At 46.2% G+C, this 13,448-nt stretch overlaps 1 long non-coding RNA gene across 2 annotated transcripts; it reads left to right on the top strand.

Moving 5' to 3' along the window:
• LOC130706549 (uncharacterized) lies at nucleotides 1-11,201 on the top strand. Of its 2 annotated transcripts, XR_009006769.1 has the most exons (4): nucleotides 1-82; nucleotides 6,078-6,343; nucleotides 9,080-9,284; nucleotides 11,062-11,192. It is a non-coding gene; the product is annotated as an uncharacterized LOC130706549 (long non-coding RNA). The 2 variants fall into 2 exon arrangements; XR_009006770.1 differs by lacking the exon at nucleotides 9,080-9,284 and having other exon boundaries at nucleotides 11,062-11,201.
• The last annotated feature ends 2,247 nt before the right edge of the window (nucleotides 11,202-13,448 follow it).

Raw genomic sequence — 13,448 nt, 5'->3', positions numbered from 1 at the left:
GTGTGCGTGTGCGTGTGTGCGCGCGGGCATTTTCAGAGTCTACATTTTTCTCCGAGTTTGACTACTCCAAGACTGGCTATCCGTAAGGGGCTGATTAGCTGCCCGGGTCGGTGGCGAGGTTCGGCGCAGTCGCTGGCTGTGCAGGGTGACGATGGTGGTGTCTTTCCGCGAGCTCTTACAGTCTTGTTTAGCCTTCACTCAGTCTGGGGCGTGTGGTACCGCAGGGTCAGTCGCGCAGATTCATATAATTAAGCCCAAGGAGAGGTCACTAAACTTTTTTGGTGTCTCTCTCTGGGAAGTAACATGTGTCGTGCAGTTTGGAGATGTGTACCGCTACGTCTGACATGCCAGGTGCTGTTTGAGTACATTTGACGTCTCTGAGCATTTGGGGGAGATTTTGGTGAATGGGATAGTTTATCTGAGTGGATTTTGTGAGCCATGGTACAAAGTCTGTAGGGCTTTGTGTCCTTGTAGACCTGGGTGTGCATTTTCTGAGCTTTTGGGCATTAGAGTCACTGGGTGTTAGACCCTAATGTAGAAGTCTGAACCCCAGAGTGTGAGGCCTCTGAACTGTTGTGATTCTGGGTCCCAAGGTGTGATGTCTCTGAGCTGCTTTAGGAAGGGGTTTGTCTAAAGGTGTAAAGCATCTGAGCTGTTTGGGGTCTGTGTGTCAGTAGTAAAATCTCTTACCATTTTGGCTGTGAGGTCTCTGTCCAGGAACTGAGGGAGTTGGAAACCCGGCAGATATGATTCCGAAGCCTGGAACCCGACGTGCTGATGGTGCGTTGTTGAGGGTGTCACTTGTCTCCTGGAGTCTCAGTACGTATCATAATTAATAAAATGGGGCCAGTGCCCACCTTGGAGGGTACCTGTGCATGTTAGCAGTGTGTGTAAAGGGCCTGGCTCCCAGCTATGGTTCAGAAAATGTTTTCTGAGCACTTGCCATGTACCTGAGTACTATTCGAGGAGTTTGTGACAGGACAAAACTGGCAAAGTCTCTCATTTCATAGAGTTGGTCAATAAATAAATCAAGGGTGGCAGGTGCTATGTATGAAGAAAGATAGGGCTGGATCAGGGGAAAGGGTATGTGGAGATGATGTTATTATTTCATTCAAGGTAATCAGGGAAAGTCTCCCTGAAGGATGACGAATGAGCAGAGACCTGGAGGAAGTGAGGGAGCACGCCATGGGATTACCTGAAGGAAGAGCATTCCAGGCAGAAGGAACAGCAGGTGCCACGGTCCTGGCGGGGCCGTCTACTTGGCGTGCTCCTGGATATCAAGCAGTCCTGTGATGCACTGGGTTTGGCACGTCGCACTCATTGAAAGGTGTCCGGTGCTGCTCTCTGTTTGTCCCACAATCTGTGGTCATCCCCATTTCACAGATGAAGGACCCGAGGCTCCAAGATGTGCCCTGCACCTTCTCTCCTGCTTACACCTGAAATTACTGAAGAGGGGTGAAACCTTCTAGTCCATCATGAGAGACAGAGGGCTTGAGTGTAAGAGCTGCGGGGAGGACACCATCCACACTGAATGTCAGCCAGCCAGCGGAGATCAGTGATAATATGGGAATCATGCCCCTCATAACATTGCTACTCTTGATGGAGGGCAGGACTTAAGAATGAGAAAGGAACTGGGGCAAAGGAGAGAGGCAGGAAGGGGAAGCTGGCGGACAGTGCGAAAAAAACCCACTGGCTTCATCATATTGCTTGGATTTGGCCCAGTTCACCTTGATTAACTGATTGTACTAAGATATATTCACTTTTCCCCTGTCCCTACCCTTTCTTTCCCTTCCCTGCTCTTCTCTTTTGTGCCTGAGCAGTTCAGTCCTAAAGCCATTAGGTGTTGCTGGGCAAGGCAAGTATATGCGCGTAGGGGCATCCCAATTTGGGAGGTCAGAGCCCAAGGCGGTAAGGAGGATGTCCCTGGGGGTTCTGTGGGGAGGAGGCTAACTGGCTCAGGGATTCAGGCTTGAGTGAGGTGTGGAAGTCAAGGGCAGGGGATGGTTCAGCATAGCACGTGGGGAGGACCTCTTTGTGGAGGAGGGATGGCTTATATGCATTGGGATTTGTCAACTCAGTAAATATATAAGGATGGTGGGAGCCACGTCTGTCACTTCTGGAAGAGGGAATTTCCATTATGGAAAGGAGGTAAACTGGAACAACTTCTGAGGAGTTCTACTGGAACTAGAGGTCTCCGTGAGAACTCCTGGTTTTCAATAGATATGTGTGCATATGTGGATAGACTGATATAGAAATATGGAAATATATGTGTGTGTGTGTGTGTGATTGTGTTCACACATATATTCCAAACTTCCTGAAAACAGCAACATCCCAATGACAATAAGTACACCTACCGCTAGATCCTAGCTTCTGAATACCATTCTCCACTAAATGATGGGTTCCCAGGCTGAGGAGAGAGAGGATTAATGAGCCAGGCTCAACTTGTCATGTCAGTAATAAGGGAAAGTTAAAGAATGGTGGGGAGATGTCAGGGGGACACAGAATATAGCTGGAGGGCTCTCCCACTGGAAAAACTGGGGACTCTTTTATCTTTTCCAGCTTCTTTGAGGTATTATTGACATATAGCATGTAAGTGTAAGGTGCACAGTGTGATGATTTGATACACGTAGATAGGGCAAAACGATTACCACAATAAGGTTAGTTAGCACTCTATCCCCTCACAGAATTACCTTTTTAAAAATTGTGGTGATAACATTTCAGATCTACCCTCTTAGCTTTCAATATATGATACAGTTTTGTTCATTATACTCAGCATGCTGTACATTAGATCCCCATAACTTATTCATCTTATAGCTGGAAGTTTGTACCGTTTGACCAACATTTCCCCCAGCCCCTGGCAACCACCATTCTAAACTCTGTTTCTGTGAGTTTGACTTTTTTAGATTCTACATATAAGTAGAACATACAATATGTCTTTCTCTCTTTCACTTACTTCACTTAGCATAAAGCCTTCCAGGTCCATTCATGTTGTTGCGAAAGGCAGGATTTTCTTCGTTTTTGTGGCTGAATAATATTCCGTTGTATATGTCACCACATTTTCTATGTCCATTCCTCCCCTCCATGGCCACTTAGTTGCTTACATATCTTGGTTGAAGCTGCATTGTAAATTGTAACGTTGGTGTTAGTCCTCCAACTTTGTTTTTCAAAATTATTTGGCTATTCTAGTTCCTTTGCCTTACCCCAGAAATTTTACCATCAGTTAGTCTATATGTACAAAAATATCCTTGCCTGGATTTGTGATTGGAATTGTATGAAATTGATGGATCTATCTGGGGACTGTTGACATCCTAATTATATTGAATTTCTCAACACATGAACGCAGTATGTGTCTCCATTTTGTTAGGTCTTCTTATATTTCTTTCCTCAGCATTTTGTAGTTTTGAGCATACAGATCCCGCTTATGTTTCGCTAGGTTTTGGGGGAAAGCTATTATAAATGGTATGCACAAGTCTTTTTTTTTTTTTAATTTCCTAATTGTTCATTGCTAGTACAGGCAAATATGCCTGATTTTTTTTGTGTTGAGCTTGTATCCTGCGACATTGTTAAACTCCCTTCTTAGTTATAGGAGTTTTTGTTAATAGATTTCATGGGATTTTCTAGGTAGATAATCATGTCATCGGTGGGTGGGAGCAGTTTGATTTCCTCCTTCCCAATCTCTAAACCATTTATTCCTTTTTCTTTTCTTACTGGAGTGGCTAGGACTTCCAGTACAATGTTGACTTATAGCAGGAGTAAGACTGGCTATCCTCCTGGCCTGGTTCCTGATCTTAGGGAGAAAGCGTTTAGTCTTTCTCCATCAAGTAGGATGGAGGGGCAGGTATTTTTGGAGATGCTCCGTATCAGGTTAAGAAAGCTCCCTTCTCCTCCTGGTTAGCTGAATGTTTTTCATCATGAACGACTGTTGAATTTTGTCAGATACTTTTTCTGCGTCAACAGGTAACGATCATGTGGTTCTTTATCTTTGGTATGCTACTATGGTGGCTTGATTGATTGATTTTTTTAATGCTGCACCAGCTTTGCAGTTCGGGGATAAATGTCACTTGGTCATGGTGTATTATTCTTTTTATATATTGAATTTGATTTGCTACTACTGTCTTTGTTTGACTTTGGTATCAGGGTAATGCTAATCTGAAAAAATAATTCAACAAGTGTTCCCTCTCTTCTGTTTCCTTGAAGAGATTGCGTAGAATTGCTGTTATTGCTTCTTAAATGTTTGGTAGGATTTTCCAGGGATACCATCTGGCCCTGGAGATGCCTTTTCTGTAAGTTTTTCAACTACAGACTCGATTTTAAAAATAGGTGATCTGTTTCTTTTTGGCTGAGCTTTGATAGTGTGTTCCATTTCGCCTAAATTGCCAAAAGTAGTTATGTAGAATTATTCATAGACTCCTTTTAATTTCTGTGGGATCTGTAACCTGTTTCATTCCTGATGTTGGTAAGTTGTGTCTTCAGTTATCTTGCCTTTTTTTTTTTTTTTTTTTGTCTGTCTGGGTAGAAGTTTATTCATTTGTATTGACCTTTTGAAAGAACCAGCTTTGGGTTTCGTTGATTAACTCTATTCTTTTTCTGATAACTGTTCCAATCTCTATTTCCCTTATTTGCTTGCTTTGAATTTATTTGGATTTTCTTTTTCTAGTTTCTTAAGGTGGAAGCTTTCATTATTGATTTGGGTTCTTTTTTCTTTCTAATACAAGTATTTGATGCTGTACATTTACGGCTAAGCACTGCTGTACCTGCATCCTGCAGATTTTGTTAGGTTGTTTTTTCATTTTCATTTTGTTTAAATTAATTTGTAACTTTCCTTGATCCTTGCTCTTTGGCCCATGGATTACTTAGAAGTATGTGATTTAATTTCCTTGTGTTTGTAGATTTTCCTCCTAACTTTGGCTTACTTATTGCGGGTTTCTCTCTTTTGGTCAGATAACATTCTTTGTATGATTGCAATTATCTTGCAATTGGTCATATTTCTTTTATGACCCAGGATATAGTCTACCTTGGTGAAACTTCCATATGCACTTGAAAAGAATGTGGTATATTCGGCTGTTGTTATGTGGAGGGTTCTATACCTGTGAGAACATTCGGTTCACCCATGCATTCTAATTTGCTTTCTCTCCGTTCTGTGTATTACTGAGATTGTTGAAGTCTCCAGCTGTTCTTGTAGATTTGTTTGTTTCAGTTCTTCCAGTTCTGACTTTGTCGTGTATTTTGAAGCTTTGCTGTTGAGTACTGTGCAGAATAGAGTTAACATAGCAGGCCTGGGACTATAATCCTTAGAAGGGCTGGCTTGTGGGCCCTCACGTCGCGTCTGAGAACTTGGATTTCAAGAGGTTTCCCACCGTTGCCTCCTTCAGAAGTGTAGGTTACTCCTCCATCTGTCCAAACAGTATGTTTTATGCTAAACACCTGCTTTCCTCCTGGGAACCTGAAATCTTGATATGTGCTAGGCCCCGGGTTTCTCAGGAGCTTCCCTGGTGGACAGCATTTCACGCGCGTTGTCATGACCCGTTGCCGGAGGGACAAATTGCGTGATTCTACTAGGAAAGGACTCTTGGAAGCTTGCGCTGGTTTCCTCCGGATGTTGCCCAGTGCACCTCTCCCCCTGGATGATTTGGCTTTGTATCCTTTTGCTGCAGTAAATCTTAGCCATGAGGATGACTATGTGCTAGGTCCTTGGAGTCCTCCTAGGAACTCATCAAAAGCAAGGGTGGTCTTGGGGCATCTGAAACAGTGGTGGCAGCTGTGGATTCACTAGCGAGACTGTGACTCGCTGAAATACGGTGTAAGCCTTGTTTGAGTAAAGGGAGGATGAAGCAGTAGGGATGACGATCCTTTTGTGCTTGGTGACTGTGGATGTACCCGTGCTATGAAACAGCAGCTGAGCCACTGACTGTTGTGATAGGTGTTACTTACAGAATTTGAAAACAAAAGATCCAGATCCAGGAGAGTTAGCGCACTGCATCCTCGGCTGCTTCTGCTCTGCTGCCCGATGTTGGGGGTGGGGTGGGGCGGGGAGAGTGCAGGCAGCTCCTGACTTTGGTGTTTGTTATTTCCTCCAGGCCTGGGGCAAAAGGATGCGAACCTTACAAAAGGTGGAGTCTGGGTCGGCCAAAAAATGTTGAAAGTTTGACTTGCTCTCTCCTACAAGCGGAAGAAAGCAAATAAAATCAGGTTCTGGGCTGGAGAAAGCTTCAGATAAACTAGAGGCAAGAAGGGGAAAAAGCTCTGCAGGCTTTTCTTCAACTTGGCGGCGGCTGCTGCTGCTGCAGCCCCAGCCCCTCCCGGCACTCGCGCCTGAGCTCCCCGGCCGCTGTGCGGTACCCTGGTGAGTGTCAGTTTACTGCTAGGGGTTTGAGTAAAGCGTCCCTGAGAGAGGGAAAAGGGGGAATTTTAAAAATGGCTTTGTACGTTGTGGCTGTTGCATCCGGATGTTTGAGACAACTGAGACGAGACATATGAGGCATATGACTCTTCAGTGCAAGAGAATGAGCTTTTCCAGCCTCCTCACGGGATCAGTGAGAGAGACAAAAGGACAGGAGGTTGTGTCAACCCATTTTGAAAATTCTTTAACATTCAGGATTTTGTCCTGGCCAGTTGCGAAACATAATGTCTTTACAGTTAGATTATAAAACATGTTTTGCTATGAAAGTACTTTTGCGTTTCTTGCCTACAGCCCTTCCATACAAAAGGCTTGGGGGACATTAGGAGATAATTAAAGAAATGTAAAGTTTTGATTTCAGGATTGTACACAGTGATTGTATAACAATGGAGAACACACCACCCCTGGCACCTGGCGGGGAAGCGTAGCGAGGGAGCGAGGGCATTAATGATCTTGTCTGTCCAAACTGTTCCTGGGAATTTTCTATGTTTCCTGAAGGAATACTCCCCGTGCAGCCTTCAGAGCTGCTGTGAGCACTTTTTTTTTTTGAATTTTATTTTATTTATTTTTTTATACAGCAGGTTCTTATTAGTTATCTATTTTATACATATTAGTGTCTATATGTCAATCCCAATCCAGTGAGCACTTTGAATGCAAACTGTCTGCTGAGGCTCCAGTCACACCTGAGGGAGCTCTGACTGTGGGACCGCGGGAGGGGCCCCAGCCCCTGGACGTTGCATGCAGAGCACCTCCAGATGTCACCCACCCTCGGAAAGAGGATGCGCTGGGGTCCTGGACAGACAGAACTGTTTGGAACGGGCTGCCTCCAGGCAGTGCCTCTGAAACTAAGACCTCCCTCCGATGGATTATTCAAACTGGACAGGGAGTCCTAGGGGGGCAGGTTCCTGGGTGGGAGGCCACACTGGGGCCCCAGGGAGCTGTCCTGCCTGCCTGATGTATGTCCTGCTCGGGGCAACCTAGCAGTCGTGAACCCTTTGTTTCTAGGGATACATGTATGCCTCGGAATTACCCTCCTTGTGTGTGAGCCCTGAATATCCCTACACGGCCTCAGCCTGGACGAGTAGTGACCAGAGTATGCTGTGCCTGAATTGGTGCCTCAGGTGCCTCAGCTACAAAAGGTTCATACAGAAAACTAAGCCGTAAGGTTCCTGGCTTTCTAAGTTAGACCTTCATGGTTAATGACATCTGTATTTAAATGGCTGAGCCCTGGAACCCTAAGGGATGTAACTGACGTCAGTACTGCAGTGTAGGCTGGTGTCAGTGTGCTGCCTGGGTCCTAAGACCTGTGGCATTCCCCTCCCTCCCTCTGCAGACTGACATCCTTCTCGCTCGTCATTAAGACACTGGGTCCAGTCCTTCACCCGTTAACGTCAGCTCCACAAGTGTGGACTGACTTTCTACCGTGTGTCAGGTCCTCTGCCCCGAGGACACCAGGATGAACGGGGTGTGTTTCCAGCCTTCTGAGAAGGAGTTAAAAGTCTGGTGAGGGAGACAGACGTGGAAACAAAACCTCAGTGCCTCAAAGACAATGGGCTTATCTGGCTTTGTTCAGCAACTCATGGCAGATCACACTATGAACATTTCCCACGTAATTTTTCCCGTCCATTGACAGCATATCCTGAAGATCCGTCTAGTCAGCACAGTTGGATTCCCCTCATTCCTCTAGGCGTGTGCAACCTCAGCTATCAAGCGATACTGGTGTGTTGCGTCAAGCTCAAAGCCAGTAACAGAATGGCCTTCAGTATGTGTTCTCTAAAACACTCAAGGATTCTTTGTAAGTTTCCAGAGAAAGCAGCATTCAAGCTTCCCTTAATTCACAGGGAAATTACAGTTATGGAAAATCCACTTTATTTAACTCTCTGCTAGAAAGTGTTTGCCTCCCTGTAACCCTCAGCCCACAGATGCCGGTAGCTCCTCCCAAGCATTTCAACACCCAAACCTACCCTCGGAAACTTCGTGTCAGCTTCCACTTACTTACCAGATGCATCACTGTGGTAGTAAACCACATAACATACTGGTTATCAACCACAAGAATAGGATTTTATGAAGGTATCCCCAGACCTCTTATTCACATCCAAAGGATAGGAATGTTATGGTCCATGTCAGGGTCTGGTCTGGGGAAATAGCATGGCAGCATGGAGTAGGACACAGGACTCCCCAGGAAGGATTCCAGGCACCTTCCTCGTCTGTCTGGCTTTCTGTGACAAGATAACGGTTCAGGGACAGATGGGGTGTGAGGTAAGGCTTCGTTTCCAAGGTCAATCACTGCCGTAGGCATCAACGTTTAGGATGGTTCTGTGGTCGTCATGGCTCTTGGCTCCCGGGTCTGGGGTCCTTCTCAGAGAGGACGAGCCCTCTCCAGGCTAGGTCACCAGAGTCACGGGCCAGGCGAGGACTTTAAGCTACTAGGGAAGGCTGTCTGCTTTGGCACGGCAGATGAGGTCAGAGGAGGACAGCTGAGAGGAGAAGAGGGGAGAAGATCTCCTCAGGTCAGGGGCAGGTGTCTGATGGGTGAAGGGAAGACATTTTTCCTAAATTCTGGTTGCTCTGGGCTTGTGTGGCATGGAGGGGGTGAGGGTGCAAGAGAGAAGCAGAGGCTGACTGGAGGTGGGGAGAATAGGTCATATAACCTCATATTGTCTGTGTCCCATGGCCCCCGAGAAAAGCCCAGGCCATGTGGGATCTCAAAGGTCATCTCCTCTCACCACCTCCACCCACTGGCCATGAAGAGAATGGATCTGAGATAAACTGAAGCCTCAGAGAGACAGGCCAGTGGGGTGGTGATGTCTTCTCAGAAGATCCACTGCCCTGCCCTTGGTTTGACTCTCACGCTGTGTCCTTTGCCTTCTGTCTCCTGTGCTCTCAGGTTGGTCTTCCCAACTGTGTGTTTGTCCCGGGAAGAGTCAGTACATTGGAGACAGTCTCACTACCAAAGGAGTTTAATAAAGTTCCTGAGAGTTTCCCAGGCAGAGTGAAAAATCAAAGATTCGAGGGCACCGTTGTAGCCACACTAAATGAGATTCACTGAGTGCGGATCATGGAATCTGCACTTTTTGTTTGTTTGTTTTTTCATAATTCCTCAGTCCTGATTGACATGGACAACTTGTCTGGGCACTACCAGAGCAGAGGAACGGTCTTATTTTCCCTACTGCCAGGTTTCTCTCTCCATCGGGAGCGTGTGGAGGTGACAGAGGTTTGCTGCCTTCTCTGATGCACAAACCCAAGACCTTCAGGCTAGGAGGCTGACATGCTGTCTGCTGTTCTAAGAAGGCTCTCAGATCATTGTTTCCACAAAACATCCTGATTCCAATCCTGTCAAGCCTCCATCTAAAAGATTTCTGAAGAAACCAGATTTCTATGTAGTGTGCAGCTCCATGCTGTAAGGTCAATTTGTGTTATGTGTTAGCTGCTTTTCTACATATTTTGCAGTAGCCATATTGGATCTTGCCCTTGACTGAGTAAATACAGAACACACTGGGTTTTCCACAATGCCTCCACAGACCTGTGGCTCCAGCCCTTATGCTGGGTGACCCTGAGCAGGCTACTTAGCGTCTCTGTGCCTCAATTCTTCCGTCAGTAACGTGGAAACACTAGTTAGGAGTAAATGTAACTACTTCTTGGGGCAGTTTAGAGCACTGACCGTGTTAAGACTTGGGAAGTTGTCAGGACAGTGCTCGGCATGTGACAAGTTCCTGGTGAATTCTAGCTGTTGCCATTACTGTTGTTAATATTGTTACCGTTCCCACATTTCCCGGGAGAGTGTTCCAGAGACACAATGTCAAGACCACCTTTGACTCACCACATGGACTTTGCACTATCACTTCAGCCCCTCAGGGACTCAAGAACTGAATGTATGGGGCATGGGTGTGGGTATTTTTTTTTTTTAGCATAATGAGTATTTAACTCTCCTTATGGGGATATTGTGAAGCCTAAATGCAATGCTGGGGTTTCATCAGGCGCTCGTATGGAAAAGTTTAGTGCCTATTCTCTAGGAAATTAGAAGTCTAATGACCTCTTCGTATGATTTGTATAATGACGGGAAAGTAAGTGATCGCTGGACGATTGTAGAACATGAGTATATACATTTTCAAAAGCATTCCAGAGGGAAATTTAAAGGCCCAAGAACCTCATCATATAGCCCTTCTGGGGGGCCATTATTTTTATCAAGTCTAATTCTCCTGTATCAAATTCTGAATATCTGAATCTGATGAAGATACAAAAGTATTAATACTCAAACTTTCATCAGTAGGACTTTATTTCTTGTGTAGTTTTCACATTGCCGGTTTTATGGTGTTTCTTATTTCTTCCACTAATATTCACGTTTTTTTAACCAAAGGGTGATGGTATGAATATTTTCTGAGTTACATCCTGAGGAGATGGTAAACAGTGTTTTTGGATAGAGAGTCTGAGGGAGGGGGCAAGGGGGAGAGAGAGTGCAGCGGCACTGGGGGAGGAGAAAGCATGGGGGCAGGGAGAGAGGGATATGGCTACAAGCAGAAACCGAAGTGAAGAGACACAAGAATAAAAGCTCACCCTTCTGGACCATGTTTAGCTCTCTATGTGTATAAGTATAATAAGGTCTCTGAGTACTCACAGCAACATTATGAGGTAAGCATTTTTAACGTTATCGTCCCTTTTTGCAGATGAGGAAGCTTGAGACACATAGAGGTTAACGGGTGAAGGATCTTGCCCAAAGTCACCTGGCCGGCAAGAGCTGAGTCAAATTGCTACCCAGGCCTGAAAGAAACAGAGAGGTGTGGTATCTGACCCCCGAATCTGGAATACATTGCAGTGCCCAGCGTCCTCTGGATCAAAAGGCAAGTGAGCATGTCCATCGGCATGAATCAGATTACCAGGGATCTGTGTATGGATTGAACATGATGTCTCCAAAGTGCATGAAAGACCACGGGGTGTCGTGTCAATATGCACACGTCACAGAGAACAGTTCCTGGTCCATATCAAGCTCTATACATGTGTTTGCTCCTACCGACGTCAGTATCAGCATCCTCATCCTCATCATTACGGGAAGTAGCATAACCGTACTATAATGATAAACAGAACAACAGATACAAAAGTATGAAGACATTACCTCCCCCCATGTCCTAATTTTTAAAACTGCAGAGAAAAAGAACTGGAAGGCAGTAGACCACGTATTAAGTGTTTTTCTCTTGAGTGTGAAATTCTAGATAATGCCCAAATAACCTTTTAATGTGCTGTATCTTCATTGTTACATAGCCAGTTTTTCTATTATAATTTTAAAATAGTTTTTCTGAAGACCTGTTCTCTCAGGTATCTTGACGTTTCAGGATTAAAAAAAAATTGTTTTGGTATCCTTGCAAAGTGAAAACCCAGTCAGCACACTTAAGTGAGGAGTATGATCTTTGGTACAGTGGTGGGGGTGGGGGGGTGGGGGGAGCAGAGAGGTCCTGATGGAAGGTTAGCTAAGTCTGCAAGCGTTGTGAAAAAGGCCATGGACGATATAAGCCCAAACCAAACAACAGCTCACAGGTCCCTAGGAAGAGGCTGGTGTTCTATCCACATAAGTGTCTGTACTAGGACTTCTTAGACCTTTGCTCTTTTGGCTTCCGTGGCGCAGTGGGGCAGCGTGTGGCGCTTATAACGCAGTCCTGCTTTGACCCAGGCTGTGGATGAGAGTCGCAGCCTCCCCTGCAGCACCGCCCCTTTTGTGGGCCAACTGGAGCACTTTTCTTGATGCCTGGGAGCCTCCAGATTCAGAAGGGAAGGGAGACAGAAAATACATAGCTCAGTAGGTAGATCCGACCCTCCCAGATAGAGCTGTGCACAGCAAGTGAGATGCAGGTGCAGCTTGGTGCAGTAACCCGTTGGGAATTAGCAGAGTTGGATTGGGTGACTCAGGGAAGAAATGTGGACGTGAATGCAAAGGGGAGAAACCACATTAAGAGGGGTAAACAGCTATAATTCCCATTTCTGTAACAGGGTAGGGTACTCCATTATTGTTGGGAGAAGGCTTCCTGGTCTGAGCTCTGGGAGGGCGTCACGGCACTTTAGTGATGAGCATCCTGAGGAACCGCCATCAACCCTAACCAGGGGGCGCTGAGTGTCTGAAGGCAGGAAGTCTCAGTCTTTACCCCTAACAGACACAGACAGCTTCTTAGCCCTGCTGAGAGTGGTGCTGTGGCACCTGAGGGAAGCTCAAAGTTGCCCTCTAGCAAAACTACCAGTGCTCCTTATGTCCTAATCCAGGTCAGGGTGGCTGCCCAGGCACTGTGCACTGACCTGGATAAGTCTGATGGTAACTGTGTGTGCGTGTGTGTGTGTGTGTGTGGTGTGTGTGTGTGACAGTGACTATTCATTGAATCGTTCACCAAGCTCCAACTGTGGTCAAGGCACTGTGCTGGATGGCTGGGGATACATAAATTGGTCAGCTGGGTATCTGCTCAGTCAGCTGACTGACAAGGACAAGGAGGGATCACAGATACTGAATGACAAGCCTGTGCCAGGCCTTAGAAGGAGTGAGAGGCAGGACGTGGGGGAAGAGCAGAGAGAGTCGAGGTGGAGCGAGCAAGGAACTAGGAGGACCGCGTGAGGGGCAGCTCCGAGTGAGGCTGATGGCCTCACCTGGACTTGACATACCCTTCCTAACTGTGCTCATGTCCCTGACTCCATGGACACCTGTGCTCTGGGCACAGCGTCACAGACTCCACTAGCAGCCTGCGTTCATTCAACAGTCCATCGATTGGACGCGTAGTTGCGGGGCCTACACTGGGCACCAGCCACTTGGTACTTGGGAGACATTCAGTGAACATTCGGTACTCTAAGGATCTTGACCCAGGTTCCGCTGTGAGGCCAGAACTGTGGCTGATGGGGCAACAGAGTGACCCACACGTGTGTAATGAACGTTGCAGCCTCTTTGATTAGGAGTTTCCGGAATTAGGGATCGTATGAAAGATGCAATGCTCCTCCCCCCACCAAAGGGAAGAGAATCTGACTCGAGATATGCCCTGTTTACTCCATTCTCCTGTGTCAGTTTTAACACAGAAATAACTGG

This window comes from Balaenoptera acutorostrata, chromosome X, assembly GCF_949987535.1.
Source record: "Balaenoptera acutorostrata chromosome X, mBalAcu1.1, whole genome shotgun sequence".
Taxonomy (NCBI): domain Eukaryota; kingdom Metazoa; phylum Chordata; class Mammalia; order Artiodactyla; family Balaenopteridae; genus Balaenoptera; species Balaenoptera acutorostrata.
The sequence above is the reverse complement of the archived record's forward strand: the minus strand, read 5'-3'. Positions and strand labels throughout refer to the sequence as shown.